Source organism: Tursiops truncatus, chromosome 9 (assembly GCF_011762595.2).
Source record: "Tursiops truncatus isolate mTurTru1 chromosome 9, mTurTru1.mat.Y, whole genome shotgun sequence".
NCBI lineage: Eukaryota > Metazoa > Chordata > Mammalia > Artiodactyla > Delphinidae > Tursiops > Tursiops truncatus.
In genome coordinates this window covers 3,876,268-3,890,920 of record NC_047042.1, presented here as the reverse complement: position 1 = coordinate 3,890,920, position 14,653 = coordinate 3,876,268, and positions in this window count along the sequence as shown.

The window sequence follows — 14,653 nt, the reverse complement described above, 5'->3', positions numbered from 1 at the left end:
TAAAATAGAAGATGGAATTCTGAAAAAGAGAATTACAGACAACAGTGAGACAACTAATAATGGATAAAAACAACACCCAAAGGGATGCTAGAAGAATAGAACTCAGAGGAGGTACTTATTCCTGGAGATTACAAATAAACGCTCTTGCCTAAAATTCCGAAGGCTAATTAAGCTAGCTTATTGGAAATAATATAAATATTAATATGGTAATTTAGTATGGGTGTGAAAGTAAAACAGATAAACAGAAATAAATCAATAACTAATCTTCGAGGGAAGACATATGGGAACATATGTTTATGTATGACTGATTCACTTTGTTATAAAGCAGAAACTAACACACCATTGCAAAGTAATTATACCCCAATAAAGATGTTAAAATAATAATAATAATAATTAATCTTCCTCCCGAGGTTGAAACACTTCTGTTACCATGAAAGGAAATTCTTACCAGCAAGACACAAATAAGATTCTTTCATTTTTTTCACAGGTCACCACATCTGTCTCACTCTGTCTCGGTTCAAATTGTTTTCTGTGGTGCTCTGTTTGTTGATTTGCTTTTGGCATTCTATCATACTATTGACACATATGGAATATGCATGCACATGAAGCCTTTTCTTTCTAATTTGTCTGCCTCATTTTTTATAACTGATTATTCAACCCAAATGCAATATTCTTTGCCATCAATATTATTTACCTTGATACATTTTTGTAGACTGCCTTAGTCAACTTCTCTGATCCATCTAGATGTCACAGAGCTCAATAAAATTTAGCCAAACTACAGAAATACAAAAAGGACACCTGAAATAGCTATGGTGACTTTATACATGGCTAAAGAGAATTGCGTGGAACTGTGTATTAAATGTTTCACAGTTGTTTAGTTATATATGTAAAAGATTAAGGCAAAGATGTTGTACAAAACACACAAAACAGTGGTCCAGAAATCCACGAGGAGCCTGTGATTTTATTCTTTAGAATGTAGTTAACACTGAAACCAAAGCATTAATATGTAATTGCTCAAGACAAATGTATTTAACACACACACACACATGCAAACACACTAATATCACACAAAGTAATATAAAAATTAAAATAATTGAGCTGTGTTTACTGTGCTTATCATCATTGAAATGGTATAGTATAATAGAGGGCTTTTCCCCTAATTTCCTTTAGCACAGGGCTGTCATGTCCCATGGGTGCTGAAACCCATACAAGTCCATCTTCTTTAATAGAGAGAATAGTCCTAGATTCCCCTTCTATTAAAGTAATACATTTATTTCCAAGGTTATTAACCAGAATTGTACCTCATAGACAAAAGCTGTTCTATTTCTCTTTCAGAGGGGTACTTAGTAGGGCTCTCTGAAAAGGAACCAGACTCATCATCTGGTTTGAAATTGCTTAGGGTTAAAGAAAGCTATCTTTGATCACTTTAATCACATAATTTATGCTTAACATTTTAGTAGTTGCTATGGAGACTTCAGAATTCGTTTCATATGTTAAATATAGTGTTCTTTTACTTGTATCTCATTTTTATCTTAAAGACCTACCATCTATCACTTCCGCACAAGTACCTTGAGTGATGGTAGCTTTCAGGTGATTTACCTGACATCTTTTAACTACAGTCCACAGTTTGGGCCTACCAAAACTGATTTCACATAAAATATGTTTTCTAAATTACTATTGTAAGAGTTTATATTTTTATTTCATTGTTAAATTAGTAGGTTATTTACAACATTCTCCAAAGTGAAGCGTTATTATTGATCACATATCCAATGATTTACTATGCAAATTGATAAAGGAGAAAGATCACCACGCTTAGAGAAAGATGACTTATCTTGTGACTTCTTTCCACTGATTACAAGTAGATGTGCTTTTTGCTATCTCTGAACAACATATTATTACTGATAACATCAGAGTAACACTCATTGCTTCAAACTCACAAGCATTCTGAGCATCACAAACTCAGTTCAGGAAAGCACTTGCTTAAACGGAAATAAATGTGTAAATGTTTCTATTACATGCTTTCCCTAGATGGAGTTAAACAGAAGATTGTGTGAATATTTATTTAAAAAGAAAAAAAAAACCCACAAGCTCAATGAGAACACTCTGGGACTCCTGCACTGTGAGCTCTCTGCAGCCTGGTTCACACTGACCTGTGATGTCAACTCACAGGATCAGAACTTCTTCTTCTGCATAAGATGATTTTATTTTATCCCAGCATGCTTTTAACTTTAAGCACTAACACAAGGATATCTCTTGCTGAGTTTTAAAATGCTTTATATTTATACTGAACAAAAATGCACAGTAAGAGATTTTCATGTGGAGCATATACCCTCTAAATTAAAAAAAAAAAAAAGTAAAAAAAAAGGTGGCACAGACATTTGAAAACCAAAAAGATTTGACATTAATGCTTAAGAAAAGTAGTAGCATACTTCACAAACTAATTTTAATTATGATTTTACTTTCTTCTTAGAATTAAACTGGTCATCTTATTTGGAATTTAGAAGACGTGAGTTATGTCTTTTTTGAGTAAGATTTTTCTGAAGAAATGATTATTTGTCTTGATTATACTTCCTGTTCTTTCCAGATACATTGTTCCCAATTTTAAAAAGTGGAAATTTGTCTTAAATAACTCAAACATTGTAAGCCTTGCTTGATAAGTCATAGACATGCATTGTATCGCATAGAGTTTGTAGTTAACAATACGGTATTGTATACTTTAATTTTTTTCTAAGAGTATAGGTCTTATGTTAAATGTTCTTATCACAAAAAATTAATAATAACAAAGAGGTCATGAGAAGACATTTGGAGGTGATGAATATGTTTATGGCATAGATTGTGGTGATGGTTTCCCCAATGTATAATTATCTCCAAACTCATCACATTGTATATATTAAATATGTACAAATATGTTTATGTCAATTATACATCAAAAACATGTTTTGTTTTGTTTTTTTACATCTATGTTGGAGTATAATTGCTTTACAATGGTGTGTTAGTTTCTGCTTTATAACAAAGTGAATCAGCTATACATTATATATGTTCCCATATCTCCTTCCTCTTGCATCTCCCTCCTTCCCACCCATCCAGGTGGTCACAAAGCACCGAGCTGATCTCCGTGGGCTATGCGGCTGCTTCCCACTAGCTATCTATGTTACATTTGGTAGAGTATATATGTCCATGCCACTCTCTCACTTTGTCACATCTTACCCTTCCCCCTCCCATATCCTCAAGTCCCTTCTCTAGTAGGTCTGTGTCTTTATTCCCATCTTACCCCTAGGTTCTTCATGACATTTTTTTTTTCTTAGATTCCATATATATGTGTTAGCATACGGTATTTGTCTTTCTCTTTCTGACTTACTTCACTCTGTATGACAGACTCTAGGTCCATCCACCTCACTACAAATATCTCAATTTCATTTCTTTTTATGGATGAGTAATATTGTATTGTATATATGTGCCACAACTTCTTTATCCATTCATCCGATGATGGACACTTAGGTTATTTCCATCTCCTGGCTATTGTAAATAGAGCTGTAATGAATATTTTGGGAAATGACTCTTTTTGAATTATGGTTTTCTCAGGGTATATGCACAGTAGTGGGATTGCTGAGTCATATGGTACTTCTAGGTAGTTTTTTAAGGAACCGCCATAATGTTCTCCATAGTGGCTGTACCAATTCACATTCCCACCAGCAGTGCAAGAGTGTTCCCTTTTCTCCACACCCTCTCCAGCATTTATTGTTTCTAGATTCTTTGATGATGGCCATTCTGACCAGTGTGAGATGATATCTCATTGTAGTTTTGATTTGCATTTCTCTAATCATTAAAGATGTTGAGCATTCTTTCATGTGTTTGTTGGCAATCTGTATATCATCTTTGGAGAAATGTCTATTTAGGTCTTCTGAACATGTTTGGATTCGGTTGTTTGTTTTTTTGATATTGAGCTGCATGAGCTGCTTGTAAATTTTGGAGATTAATCCTTTGTCAGTTACTTCATTAGCAAATATTTTCTCCCATTCTGAGGGTTGTCTTTTGGTCGTGTTTATGGTTTCTTTTGCTGTGCAAAAGCTTTTAAGTTTCATTACGTCCCATTTGTCTATTTTTGTTTTTCTTTCCATTTCTCTAGGAAATGGGTCAAAAAGGATCTTGCTGTGATTTATGTCATAGAGTGTTCTGTCTATGTTTTCCTCTAAGAGTTTGATAGTTTCTGGCCTTACATTTAGGTCTTTAATCCATTTTGAGTCTATTTTTGTGTATGGTGTTAGGGAGTGTTCTAATTTCCTACTTTTACATGTACCTGTCCAGTTTTCCCAGCAACACTTATTGAAGAGGCTATCTTTTCTCCACTGTATGTTCTTGCCTCCTTTATCAAAGATAAGGTGACCATATGTGCATGGGTTTATCTCTGGGCTTTCTATCCTGTTCCATTGATCTAGATTGCTGTTTTTGTGCCAGTACCATACTGTCTTGATTACTGTAGCTTTGTAGTATTGTCTAAAGTCAGGGAGCCTTATTCCTCCAGCTCCATATTTCGTTCTCAAGATTGCTTTGGGTATTTAGCATCTTTCATGTTTCCATACCAATTGTGAAATGTTTTGTCCTAGTTCTATGAAAAATGCCACTGGTAGTTTGATAGGGATTGCATTGAATCTGTAGATTGCTTTGGGTAGTAGAGTCACTTTCACAATGTTGATGTCTCCAATCTGAGAACATGGTATATCTCTCCATCTATTTGTATCATCTTTAATTTCTTTCATCAGTGTCTTATAATTTTCTGCATAAAGGTCTTTTGTCTCCTTAGGTAGGTTTATTCCTAGATATTTTATTCTTTTTGTTGCAATGGTAAATGGGAGTGTTTTCTTAATTTTACTTTCAGATTTTTATCATTACTGTATAGCAATGCCAGAGATTTCTGTGCATTAATTTTGTATCCTGCTACTTTACCAAATTCATTGATTAGCTCTAGTAGTTTTCTGGTAGCATCCTTAGGATTCTGTATGTATAGTTACATGTCATCTGTAAACAGTGACAGCTTTACTTCTTCTTTTCCAATTTGGATTTCTTTCATTTTTTTTTCTTCTCTGATTGTTCTGGCTAAAACTTCCAAAACTATGTTGAATAATAGTTGTGAGAGTGGGCAACCTTGTCTTGTTTCTCATCTTAGTGGAAATAGTTTCAGTTTTTCACCATTGAGGATGATGTTGGCTGTGGGTTTGTCATATATGGCCTTTATTATTTTGAAGAAATTTCCCTCTATGCCTACTTTCTGCAGGCTTTTTATCCTAAATGGGTGTTGAATTTTGTCGAAAGCTTTATCTGCATCGTTTGAGACGATCATATGATTTTTCTCCTTCAATTGGCTAATATGGTGTATCACATTGTTTGATTTGCGTATATTGAAGTATCCTTGCATTCCTGGAATAAACCTCCCTTGATCATGGTGTATGATCCTTCTGGTGTGCTGTTGGATTCTGCTTGCTAGTATTTTGTTGAGGATTTTTGCATCTATGTTCATCAGTGATATTGGCCTGTAGTTTTCTTTCTTTGTGACATCTTTGTCTGGTTTTGTTATCAGGGTGATGGTGGCCTCATAGAATGAGTTTGGGAGTGTTCCTCCCTCTGCTATATTTTGGAAAAGTATGAGAAGGATAGGTGTTAGTTCTTCTCTAAATGTTTGATAGAATTCGCCTGTGAAGCCATCTGGTCCTGGGCTTTTGTTTGCTGGAAGATTTTTAATCACAGTTTCAATTTCAGTGCTTGTGATTGCTCTGTTCATACTTTCTATTTCTTCCTGATTCAGTCTCGGCAGATTGTGCATTTCTAAGAGTTTGTCCATTTTCTCCAGGTTGTCCATTTTATTGGCATAGAGTTGCTTGTAGTAATCTCACATGATCCTTTGTATTTCTGTAGTGTCAATTGTTACTTCTCCTTTTTCATTTCTAATTCTATTGAGTTGAGTTCTCTCCCTTTTTTCCTTGATGAATCTGGCTAATGGTTTATCAATTTTGTTTACCTTCTCAAAGAACCATCTTTTAGTTTTATTGATATTTGCTATCATTTCCTTCATTTTTTTCCATATTTTTCTCATCCGATCTTTATGATTTCTTTCCTTCTGCTAAATTTGGGTTTTTTTTTTTTGTCTTCTTCTTTCTCTAATTGCTTTAGGTGCAACATTAGGTTGTTTATTTGAGATGTTTTCTGTTTCTTAAGGTAGGATTGCATTGCTATATACTTCCCTCTTAGAGCTGCTTTTGCTGCATCCCGTAAGTTTTGGGTCATCGTGTTTTCATTGTCATTTGTTTCTATGTGTTTTTGATTTCCTGTTTCATTTCTTCAGTGATCACTTGGGTATTAAGTAATGTATTGTTTAGCCTCCATATGTTTGTATTTTTTACAGATATTTTCCTGTAATTGATATCTAGTCTCATAGCATTGTGGTCAGAAAGATACTTGATATGATTTTAATTTTCTTAAATTTACCAAGGCTTGATTTGTGACCCTAGATATGATCTATCCTTGAGGATGTTCCATCAGCACCTGAGAAGAATATGTATTCTGTTGTTTTTGGATGGAATGTCCTATAAATATCAGATAAGTCCATCCTGTTTAATGTATCATTTAAAGCTTGTGTTTCCTTACTTGTTTTCATTTTGGATGATCTGTCCATTGGAGAAAGTGGGGTGTTCAAGCCCGCTACTATCATTGTGTTACTGTCAATTTCCCCTTTAATGGCTGTTACTATTTGCCTTATGTATTGAGGTGCTCCTATGTTGGGTCCATAAATATTTACAATTATCATATCTTCTTCTTGGATCAATCCCTTGATCTTTATGTAGTGTCCTTGTTTGTCTCTTGTAATAGTCTTTATTTTAAAGTCTATTTTCTCTGATATGAGAATTGCTACTCCAGCTTTCTTTTGATTTCCATTTGCATGGAATATCTTTTTCCATTCCCTCACTTTCAGTCTGTATGTGTCCCTAGGTTGAAGTGGGTCTCTTGTAGACAGCATATATACGGGTCTTGTTTTTTTTTTTTTTTTTTTGCGGTACACGGGCCTCTCACTGTTGTGGCCTCTCCCATTGCAGAGCACAGGCTCCGGATGTGCAGGCTCAGCGGCCATGGCTCATGGGCCCAGCTGCTCCGCGGCATGTGGGATCTTCCCGGACTGGGGCACGAACCCGTATCCCCTGAATCAGCAGATGGACTCTCAACCACTGTGCCACCAGGGAAGCCCCAGATCTTGTTTTTGTATCCATTCAGCAAGTTTGTGTCTTTTGGTGGGAACATTTAATCCATTTACATTTAAGGTAATTATCGATATGTATGTTCCTATTCCCATTTTCTTAATTGTTTTGGGTTTGTTATTTTAGGTCTTTTCTTTATCTTGTGTTTCCTGCCTAGAGAAATTCCTTTAGCATTTGTTGTAAAGCTGGTTTGGTGGTGCTGAACTCTCTTAGCTTTTGTTTGTCTGTATGTTTTTTAATTTCTTTATCAAATCAGAATGAGATCCTTGCTGGGTAGAGTAATCTTGGTTGTAGATTTTTCTCCTTCATCACTTTAATTATGTCCTGCCAGTCCCTTTTGGCTTGAAGAGTTTCTGCTGAAAGATCAGCTGTTAACCTTATGGGGATTCCCTTGTGTGTTATTTGTTGCTTTTCCCTTGCTGCTTTTAATATGTTTTCTTTGTATTTAATTTTTGATAGTTTGATTAATATGTCTCTTGTCATGTTTCTCCTTGGATTTATACTGTATGGTACTCTCTGTGCTTCCTGAACTTGATTAACTATTTATTTTCCCATATTAGGGAATTTTATAACTTTTATCACTTCAAATATTTTCTCAGTCCCTTTCTTTTTCTCTTCTTTTTCTGGGAACTCTATAATTCGAATGTTGGTATGTTTAATGTTGTCCCAGAAGTCTCTGAGACTGTCCTCAGTTCTTTTCATTCTTTTTTCTTTACGCCGCTCTCCAGTAGTTATTTCCACTATTTTAACTTCCTGGTCAGTTATCCATTCTTCTGCCTCAGTTATTCTGCTATTGATCGCTTCTAGAGAATTTTTAATTTCATTTATTATGTTTTTCATCATTTTTTGTTTGCTCTTTAGTTCTTCTCAGTCCTTGTTAAACGTTTCTTGTATTTTCTCTATTCTATTTCCAAGATTTTGGATCATCTTTACTATCGTTATTCTGAATTCTTTTTCAGGTAGCCTGCCTATTTCCTCTCCATTTATTAGGTCTGGTGGGATTTTACCTTGCTGCTTCATCTCCTGTGTGTTTTTCTGTCTTCTCATTTTGCTTATCTTACTGTGTTTGGGGTCTCCTATTTGCAGGCTGCTGTTTCATAGTTCCCGTTGTTTTTGGTGTCTGTCCCCAGTGGCTAAGTTTGGTACAGTGGGTTGTGTAGGCTTCTTGGTGGAGGGGACTAGTGTCTGTGTTCTTGTAGATGAGGCTGGATCTTGTTTTTCTGGTGGGCAGGTCAACGTCTGGTGGTGTGTTTTGGTGTGTCTGTGACCTTATTATGATTTTAGGCAGCCTCTCTGCTAATGGGTGGGGTTTTGTTCCTATCTTACTCATTGTTTGACATAGGGTGTCCAGCACTGTAGCTTGCTGGTCCTTGAGTGAAGCTGGGTCTTGGCATTGAGATGGAGATCTCTGGGAGATTTTCGCTGTTTGATATTACATGGAGTTGGGAGGTCTCTTGTGGACCAGTGTCCTGAAGTTGGCTGTCCGACCTCAGAGGCACAGCACTGACTCCTTTCTGGATCACCAGGAACCCTTCATCCACACAGCTCAGAATAAAAGGGAGAAAAAATAAAAAAAAAGAAAGAAAGTAAGAAAGAGGATAAAATAAAATAATTAAAATGAAAAATAAATAATAATTATTATGAAAAAAGTTTTGAAACGTGAAAAAAAAAAGGATGGACAGAACACTAGGGCAAATGGTGAAAGCAAAGCTATACAGACAAAGTCAGACACAGAAGGATACACATACACACTCACAAAAAGAGAAAAAGGGGAAAAAACAAATCTTTCTCTCAAAGTCCACCTCCTCAATTTGGGATGATTCATTGTTTATTCATGTATTCCGCAGATGCAGGTACATCAAGTTGATTGTGGAGCTTTAATCCGCTGCTTCTGAGGCTGCTGGGAGAGATTTCCCTTTCTCTTCTTTGTTCGCACAGCTCCCAGGGCTCAGCTTTGGATTTGGCCCCGCCTCTGCATGTAGGTCGCAGGAGGGTGTCTGTTCTTTGCTCAGACAGGATGGGGTTAAAGGAGCCGCTGATTCAGTGGCTCTGGCTCACTCAGACCAGGGGGAGGGAGGGATGCAGATGTGGGGCAAGCCTGCGGGGCAAAAGCCGGCGTGATTTTGCACCAGCCTGAGGCGCACCGTGTGTTCTCCCGGGGAAGTTGTCCCTGAATCACAGGACCCTGGCAGTGGCACACTGCACAGGCTCCTGGGAGGGGAGGCGTGGATAGTGACCTGTGCTCGCACACAGGCATCCTGGTAGCTGCAGCAGCAGCCTTAGCGTCCCATGCCCCTCTCTGTGGTCCACGCTGATAGCCACAGCTCACGCCCGTCTCTGGAGCTCCTTTAAGTAGTGCTCTGAATACCCTCTCCTCGCCCACCCTGAAATCAAGAGGGAAGAAAAAGTCTCTTGCCTCTTCGGCAGGTCCTGGACTCCCTCCCGGATAGCCGTGGTGCACTCACCCCTTCTCCTCTCCCTGTGCTCCAACTGAAGCCTGAGCCTCAGCTCCCAGCCCTGCCTGCCCCGGTGGGTGAGCAGACAAGCCTCTCGGGCTGGTGAGTGCTGGTCGGCCCCGATCCTCTGTGCGGGGATCTCTCCCCTTTGCCCTCTTTATCCCTATGGCTGTGCTCTCCTCCGCGGCTCTGAAGCTTCCTCTCTCCACCACCCGCAGTCTCCGCCCATGAAGGGGCTTCCTAGTGTGTGGAAACGTTTCCTCCTTCACAGCTCCCTCCCGCTGGTGCAGGTCCCGTCCCTATTCTTTTGTCTCTGTTTTTTCTTTTTTATTTTGTCCTCCCCAGGTACGTGGGGAGTTTCTTGTCTTTGGGGAGGTCTGAGTTCTTCTTCCAGTGTTCAGTAGGTGCTCTGTAGGAGCTGTTCCACGTGTAGATGTATTTCTGATGTATTTGTGAGGAGGAAGGTGATCTCTGCGTCTTACTCTTCTGCCATCTTGAAGCTCCTGTCCCGTTTCTTTTTGAAGCATTTTTATTTGAAGGGAAATTTAGGATAAGTAGGAATGTTTGTCCAGAGGAAATAATCTGGATTACTGAGGAAAGTTGGGGCTAGAATAATATATTTAAGAGACTCAGTATGTAGGCAATAGCTAAAGCCCTAGATTATTAACTGCCTAGAAATGGTGCTTATGTTAAAATGTAAGATATCCAAGGAAGACACTTGGTAAAATACCAACATTCATGAAAGAGAGAACAGGAGACTCATGGCTGTGCAACTTTGCTAAGAGTTAGAGTTGGGAGTACTAGGTGGATGAGATAGTTGTTGAAATCTAACTCAAGCTTCATTTTTACTGAATGAGGCCATCAACAAAAAAATACAAAAGGAAAAATTTTGAAGGAGAATAAATAAATATGATATAACTAATAATACGATGGTGAAGATTTTTTTATCTGAGAGAATATCATTTTTTCTTCTGACAGAAAAGTTACTCTCATGGGTGTTTTCTCTGATGCTCAGGACAACAGTAGCAGGTCTCCCTCAGGCCAGTGTTGCCATGAAGTTTTGAACAGTCTCCAAGGAGACTCGGCTTTGAACAAACATCATATAGCTCTTCATTAAAACATCAAGAAGCATGAGATAACATAATCAAATTTCAAACAATGGCAATAACACCATAACCGTTCTGTATTATTTGTTAATATATTAGCATAGGGACTTCCCTCGTGATCCAGTGGTTAAGACTTTGCCTTCCAATGCAGGGGATGGGGGTTTAATCCCTGGTCAGGGAGCTGAGATCCCACATGCCTCAAAGCCAAAAAACCAAAACATAAAACAGAAGCAATATTGTAGCAAGTTCAATAAAGACTTAAAATATGGTGCACATCAAAAAAAACTTAAAAATATATATATTAACATAAAATGTTGTAGGTTCAGTTCAATGTCTCTCAAAGAATGCAGCTATAAAGCCTAAACAGAATGCAAGGGCCTGATATTGTTGGATTCAAAAGTAAATAGCAAGTTGATTAAGGAAAAAGACCAGAATTTGAACTACCACCTAAATGACTATCAGTTTGCCAATTTGTTTCTTTTCTGGCAGCCCCAGAACTAATCTCAAATAGCTAAACATTAGAAGTCGAGCTTCCAAAGAAGCCTGTAGTTCTGTCTCAGAGAAAAAAATGGGATGTTCTAGTGTCCAGAGATAGAGGGAAAATACCCTGTTGTGTTTGTCTTTTACTCTTCTCTTTCAGACTCTGTCCCTGAACATTTCTATGGCAGCAGCAGCAGTGTAAACACACAGACCTCAAAATTCTCATGGAGCTGAACTTTCCTCTCAAATCAGAAAAGCTATGGTCCCAAAATGATGGGAAAACCCCATTGCTACTTTTTCTCTCTCTGTGTCCTTTATCCACTTGTTTCTAGTTGCAGAAACAGTAACAACAATACTCATCAGACAGTAATTAAAGCACCAGCTTTCTGGACAGAGACTTGAAAAGCGGAAGCATATGGAACTATAAAGCACTGAGGAGGTGACCCAGGAGGAGCTCAGGAAAACAACCACATAAAGTCACCTGTGAGCTCCTGGGCTGACCCACAAGCTACTCATGTGTATATATGATCCTATTCAGAAGAATTTGAGATCCAAAATAAAAGACAGCACCCAAGGTGCAGACTGGACATAGAATGGCAAGACAGATCAAAATAACACAAAGAGTTTGAAAACTGAAATGACATTGGGACAGCAGATCACAGAATGCAGTTTGGAACTTGCAACCTGAACCTAGATAAGTTGACAACCTACTGAAAACAAAAACAAAAACAATATTCTCCATAGGACTTAAGCTATATATATATATATATATATATATATATATATATATATATATATATATATATATATATATATAAAATATAGTATTGAAATATCCAAGATGCAATCCAAAATTATTCCATGTATGAAGAAAAAGGATTATCTCTACTTACAGAGGAAAATGCATTCAAGATATGTCAATGATAAGATGACAGATATGAGAATTGCCTGACAAAGCAGCTCTTGTAGAAATGTTCAAACAAGTAATTGCAAATCATTCTGAAACAAATGGAAAAAAAAGATGGTTTCAGCAAAACAAATAAAATATAGAGAGATGAACCAAATAGAAAATTTAGAACTGAAAACATAATAATGAAGAAGGAGAAGGAAGAGGAGAAGAAGGAGGAGTAAAAAGAAGAAACGGGTGAATTACTGACTGAATGGGCTTGGCTGCAGAATAGAGATGAGAAGAAAAAGTCAGTGAAACTGAAGATAGATAAATAGAAATGATACAATATGAAAAACACAGAGAAAAAAACTTTAAAAGATGAAAGACTTTCAAAGACTTGTGGGTCAATAACAAAATTTCTAACTTACATCTCAGGAGTGGTGGGTCTAAAGCTGTGACTAGCACATTCTTCTCATGCTGAGCTGCTGCACTTGTCTATTTACCATGAAAGCTAGGCAAAACAGGACAAAGAAACACCAAGTGGGTGCTAGATATATCCTCCACTACCCCCAGTGTCTAGCAAAGTCAGAAAAAATTTAATTCACAAAGAATAGGTTTAGTTTGCAGGCTTACTTTTCAAATATGTCAGCTTGGCAATGCAATAGTTAGGAGATTATTTTAGAGCAGGTCTCATTATGTAAAATTTTCCCTGAATAGAGTAAGGCTATAAAATGTTTTATTGCTTGCAATGAATCCGTCAAATGACTATTGTCTTTTCATAATGGCCATCTTTTCCTTTCCCTAAAACTGCATGGGTAAATACACAAGAGAACTAAACTGTGCTGCAAAATTAAGAGTGAAAATGAAAAAGAATAAAGCCTGAAGGCAGAAAACAATTAGAGGCGGAGTGAGGATGGGGTGGTGAGAGAGAAGACCTTCATGAACATTACAAGGCAGCAGTGCGAACATGGTGAGTGTCCAATGGGGATTTTTTTCCTCTTTGTTCTTTCCTGTTTTAAAAAATTCTATACAATGTCCCACACACATAAAACCTCATCTCAGACTTCCATGAAATTTCCTATGGGTAGATTTATTCAGATAGTGTTATAGAGACTTTGTCCTACTTGATATAACACAGAGTGAAAACAGAAGCTGCTCTATAGCCGAGAAAGACACCTGTGAGTCCTGTATTATTTGTTAATATATTAGCATAGGGACACTTTCATTCCATTCTCAAAGTCAAAGATATTTCCATAATAATAATAAGATGCCATTTGCTTTTTCACACCCATTCTTTCATGAGAATATAGTAGAGATTTCCAGAGGCTCTATGACATGCTATATCACAGCTGATTCAATTCATAAGCAGATATCAGACTTCAGCTAATTGAATATAAGCTGGACACTAAAGAGATTCACAAAACTGTTAAGCAACACCACTCTTTTCACTAATTTCTCTGTTTTGGAAACTATAGTAATGTTTTCACAAAAATGTTATTCTTGTTAACGTGAAATGGATTACTAATGTTATTTATACAGAAATTGTTAAGTAAGACATTATAAAATATCTCAGTACTGATTTCTAATTTACCATTTGAAATTTCAGATATACTATTTGAAATGATACAACTCACGTCAACACACTTTGGGGTCCACAATAATTTTAAGACTGTAAAAACATCCTGAGACAGAGAAATTTGAGAATCACTGAAATTGAGGAAGAAACCTCATTGCCAGCTTTGCAGTGGAGACAGATATGTGGATTGACACCATCTTAACTAAAGCCAGTAACCACTGAGGAAGAGCAGATTTGAGAGAAGGGGAAGGGTTTTGTGGTACTTGTTTTTTCATGAGCCTGAGTTCAGGAAACCACCTGAGCTGGTGAAATGGGTTTGGGGCACATCAACAAAGAGCAGACAATTAAAGCTAAGGTGACCCATACACAGGGTGAAGGGCAGACACCATAGGATACCAAGAACTAAACTTCCCCAACATCATCATGTCTTAGAGGTGAGAGGAGAGAGCAATTTGTGAAGATGTGGCCAGAAATTCCATAATAATGCATTTATTTATTAATAATCATCTTACATTATTCAGTTCTACTTCACTTCATACCAAATAATATTCAGTCACTAATATTACCTATAGATGTTCTTTACATTGATACAGCAACAATTTCTCACCACGATACATTAAACATTGTGTCTGTGTGTGTACAACTTAAATTTGGCAAATGTTTTCTACATTTTTATGCATTGTTTCTCTTCACTTTTCTTTCACAAGTTTCAGAACCACACAACTTCAAGGTTGGCATATTAAATGGATCAACATTTCAATTTTTTAATATTTATTTTTATTTATTTGTTTATGTGGTTGTGCTGGGTCTTTGTTGCAGCCGGTGGATTCCTTAGTTGCAGCTCATGGTCTCCTTAGTTGTGGCATGCGAACTCCTATTTGCAGCATGGATGTGGGATCTAG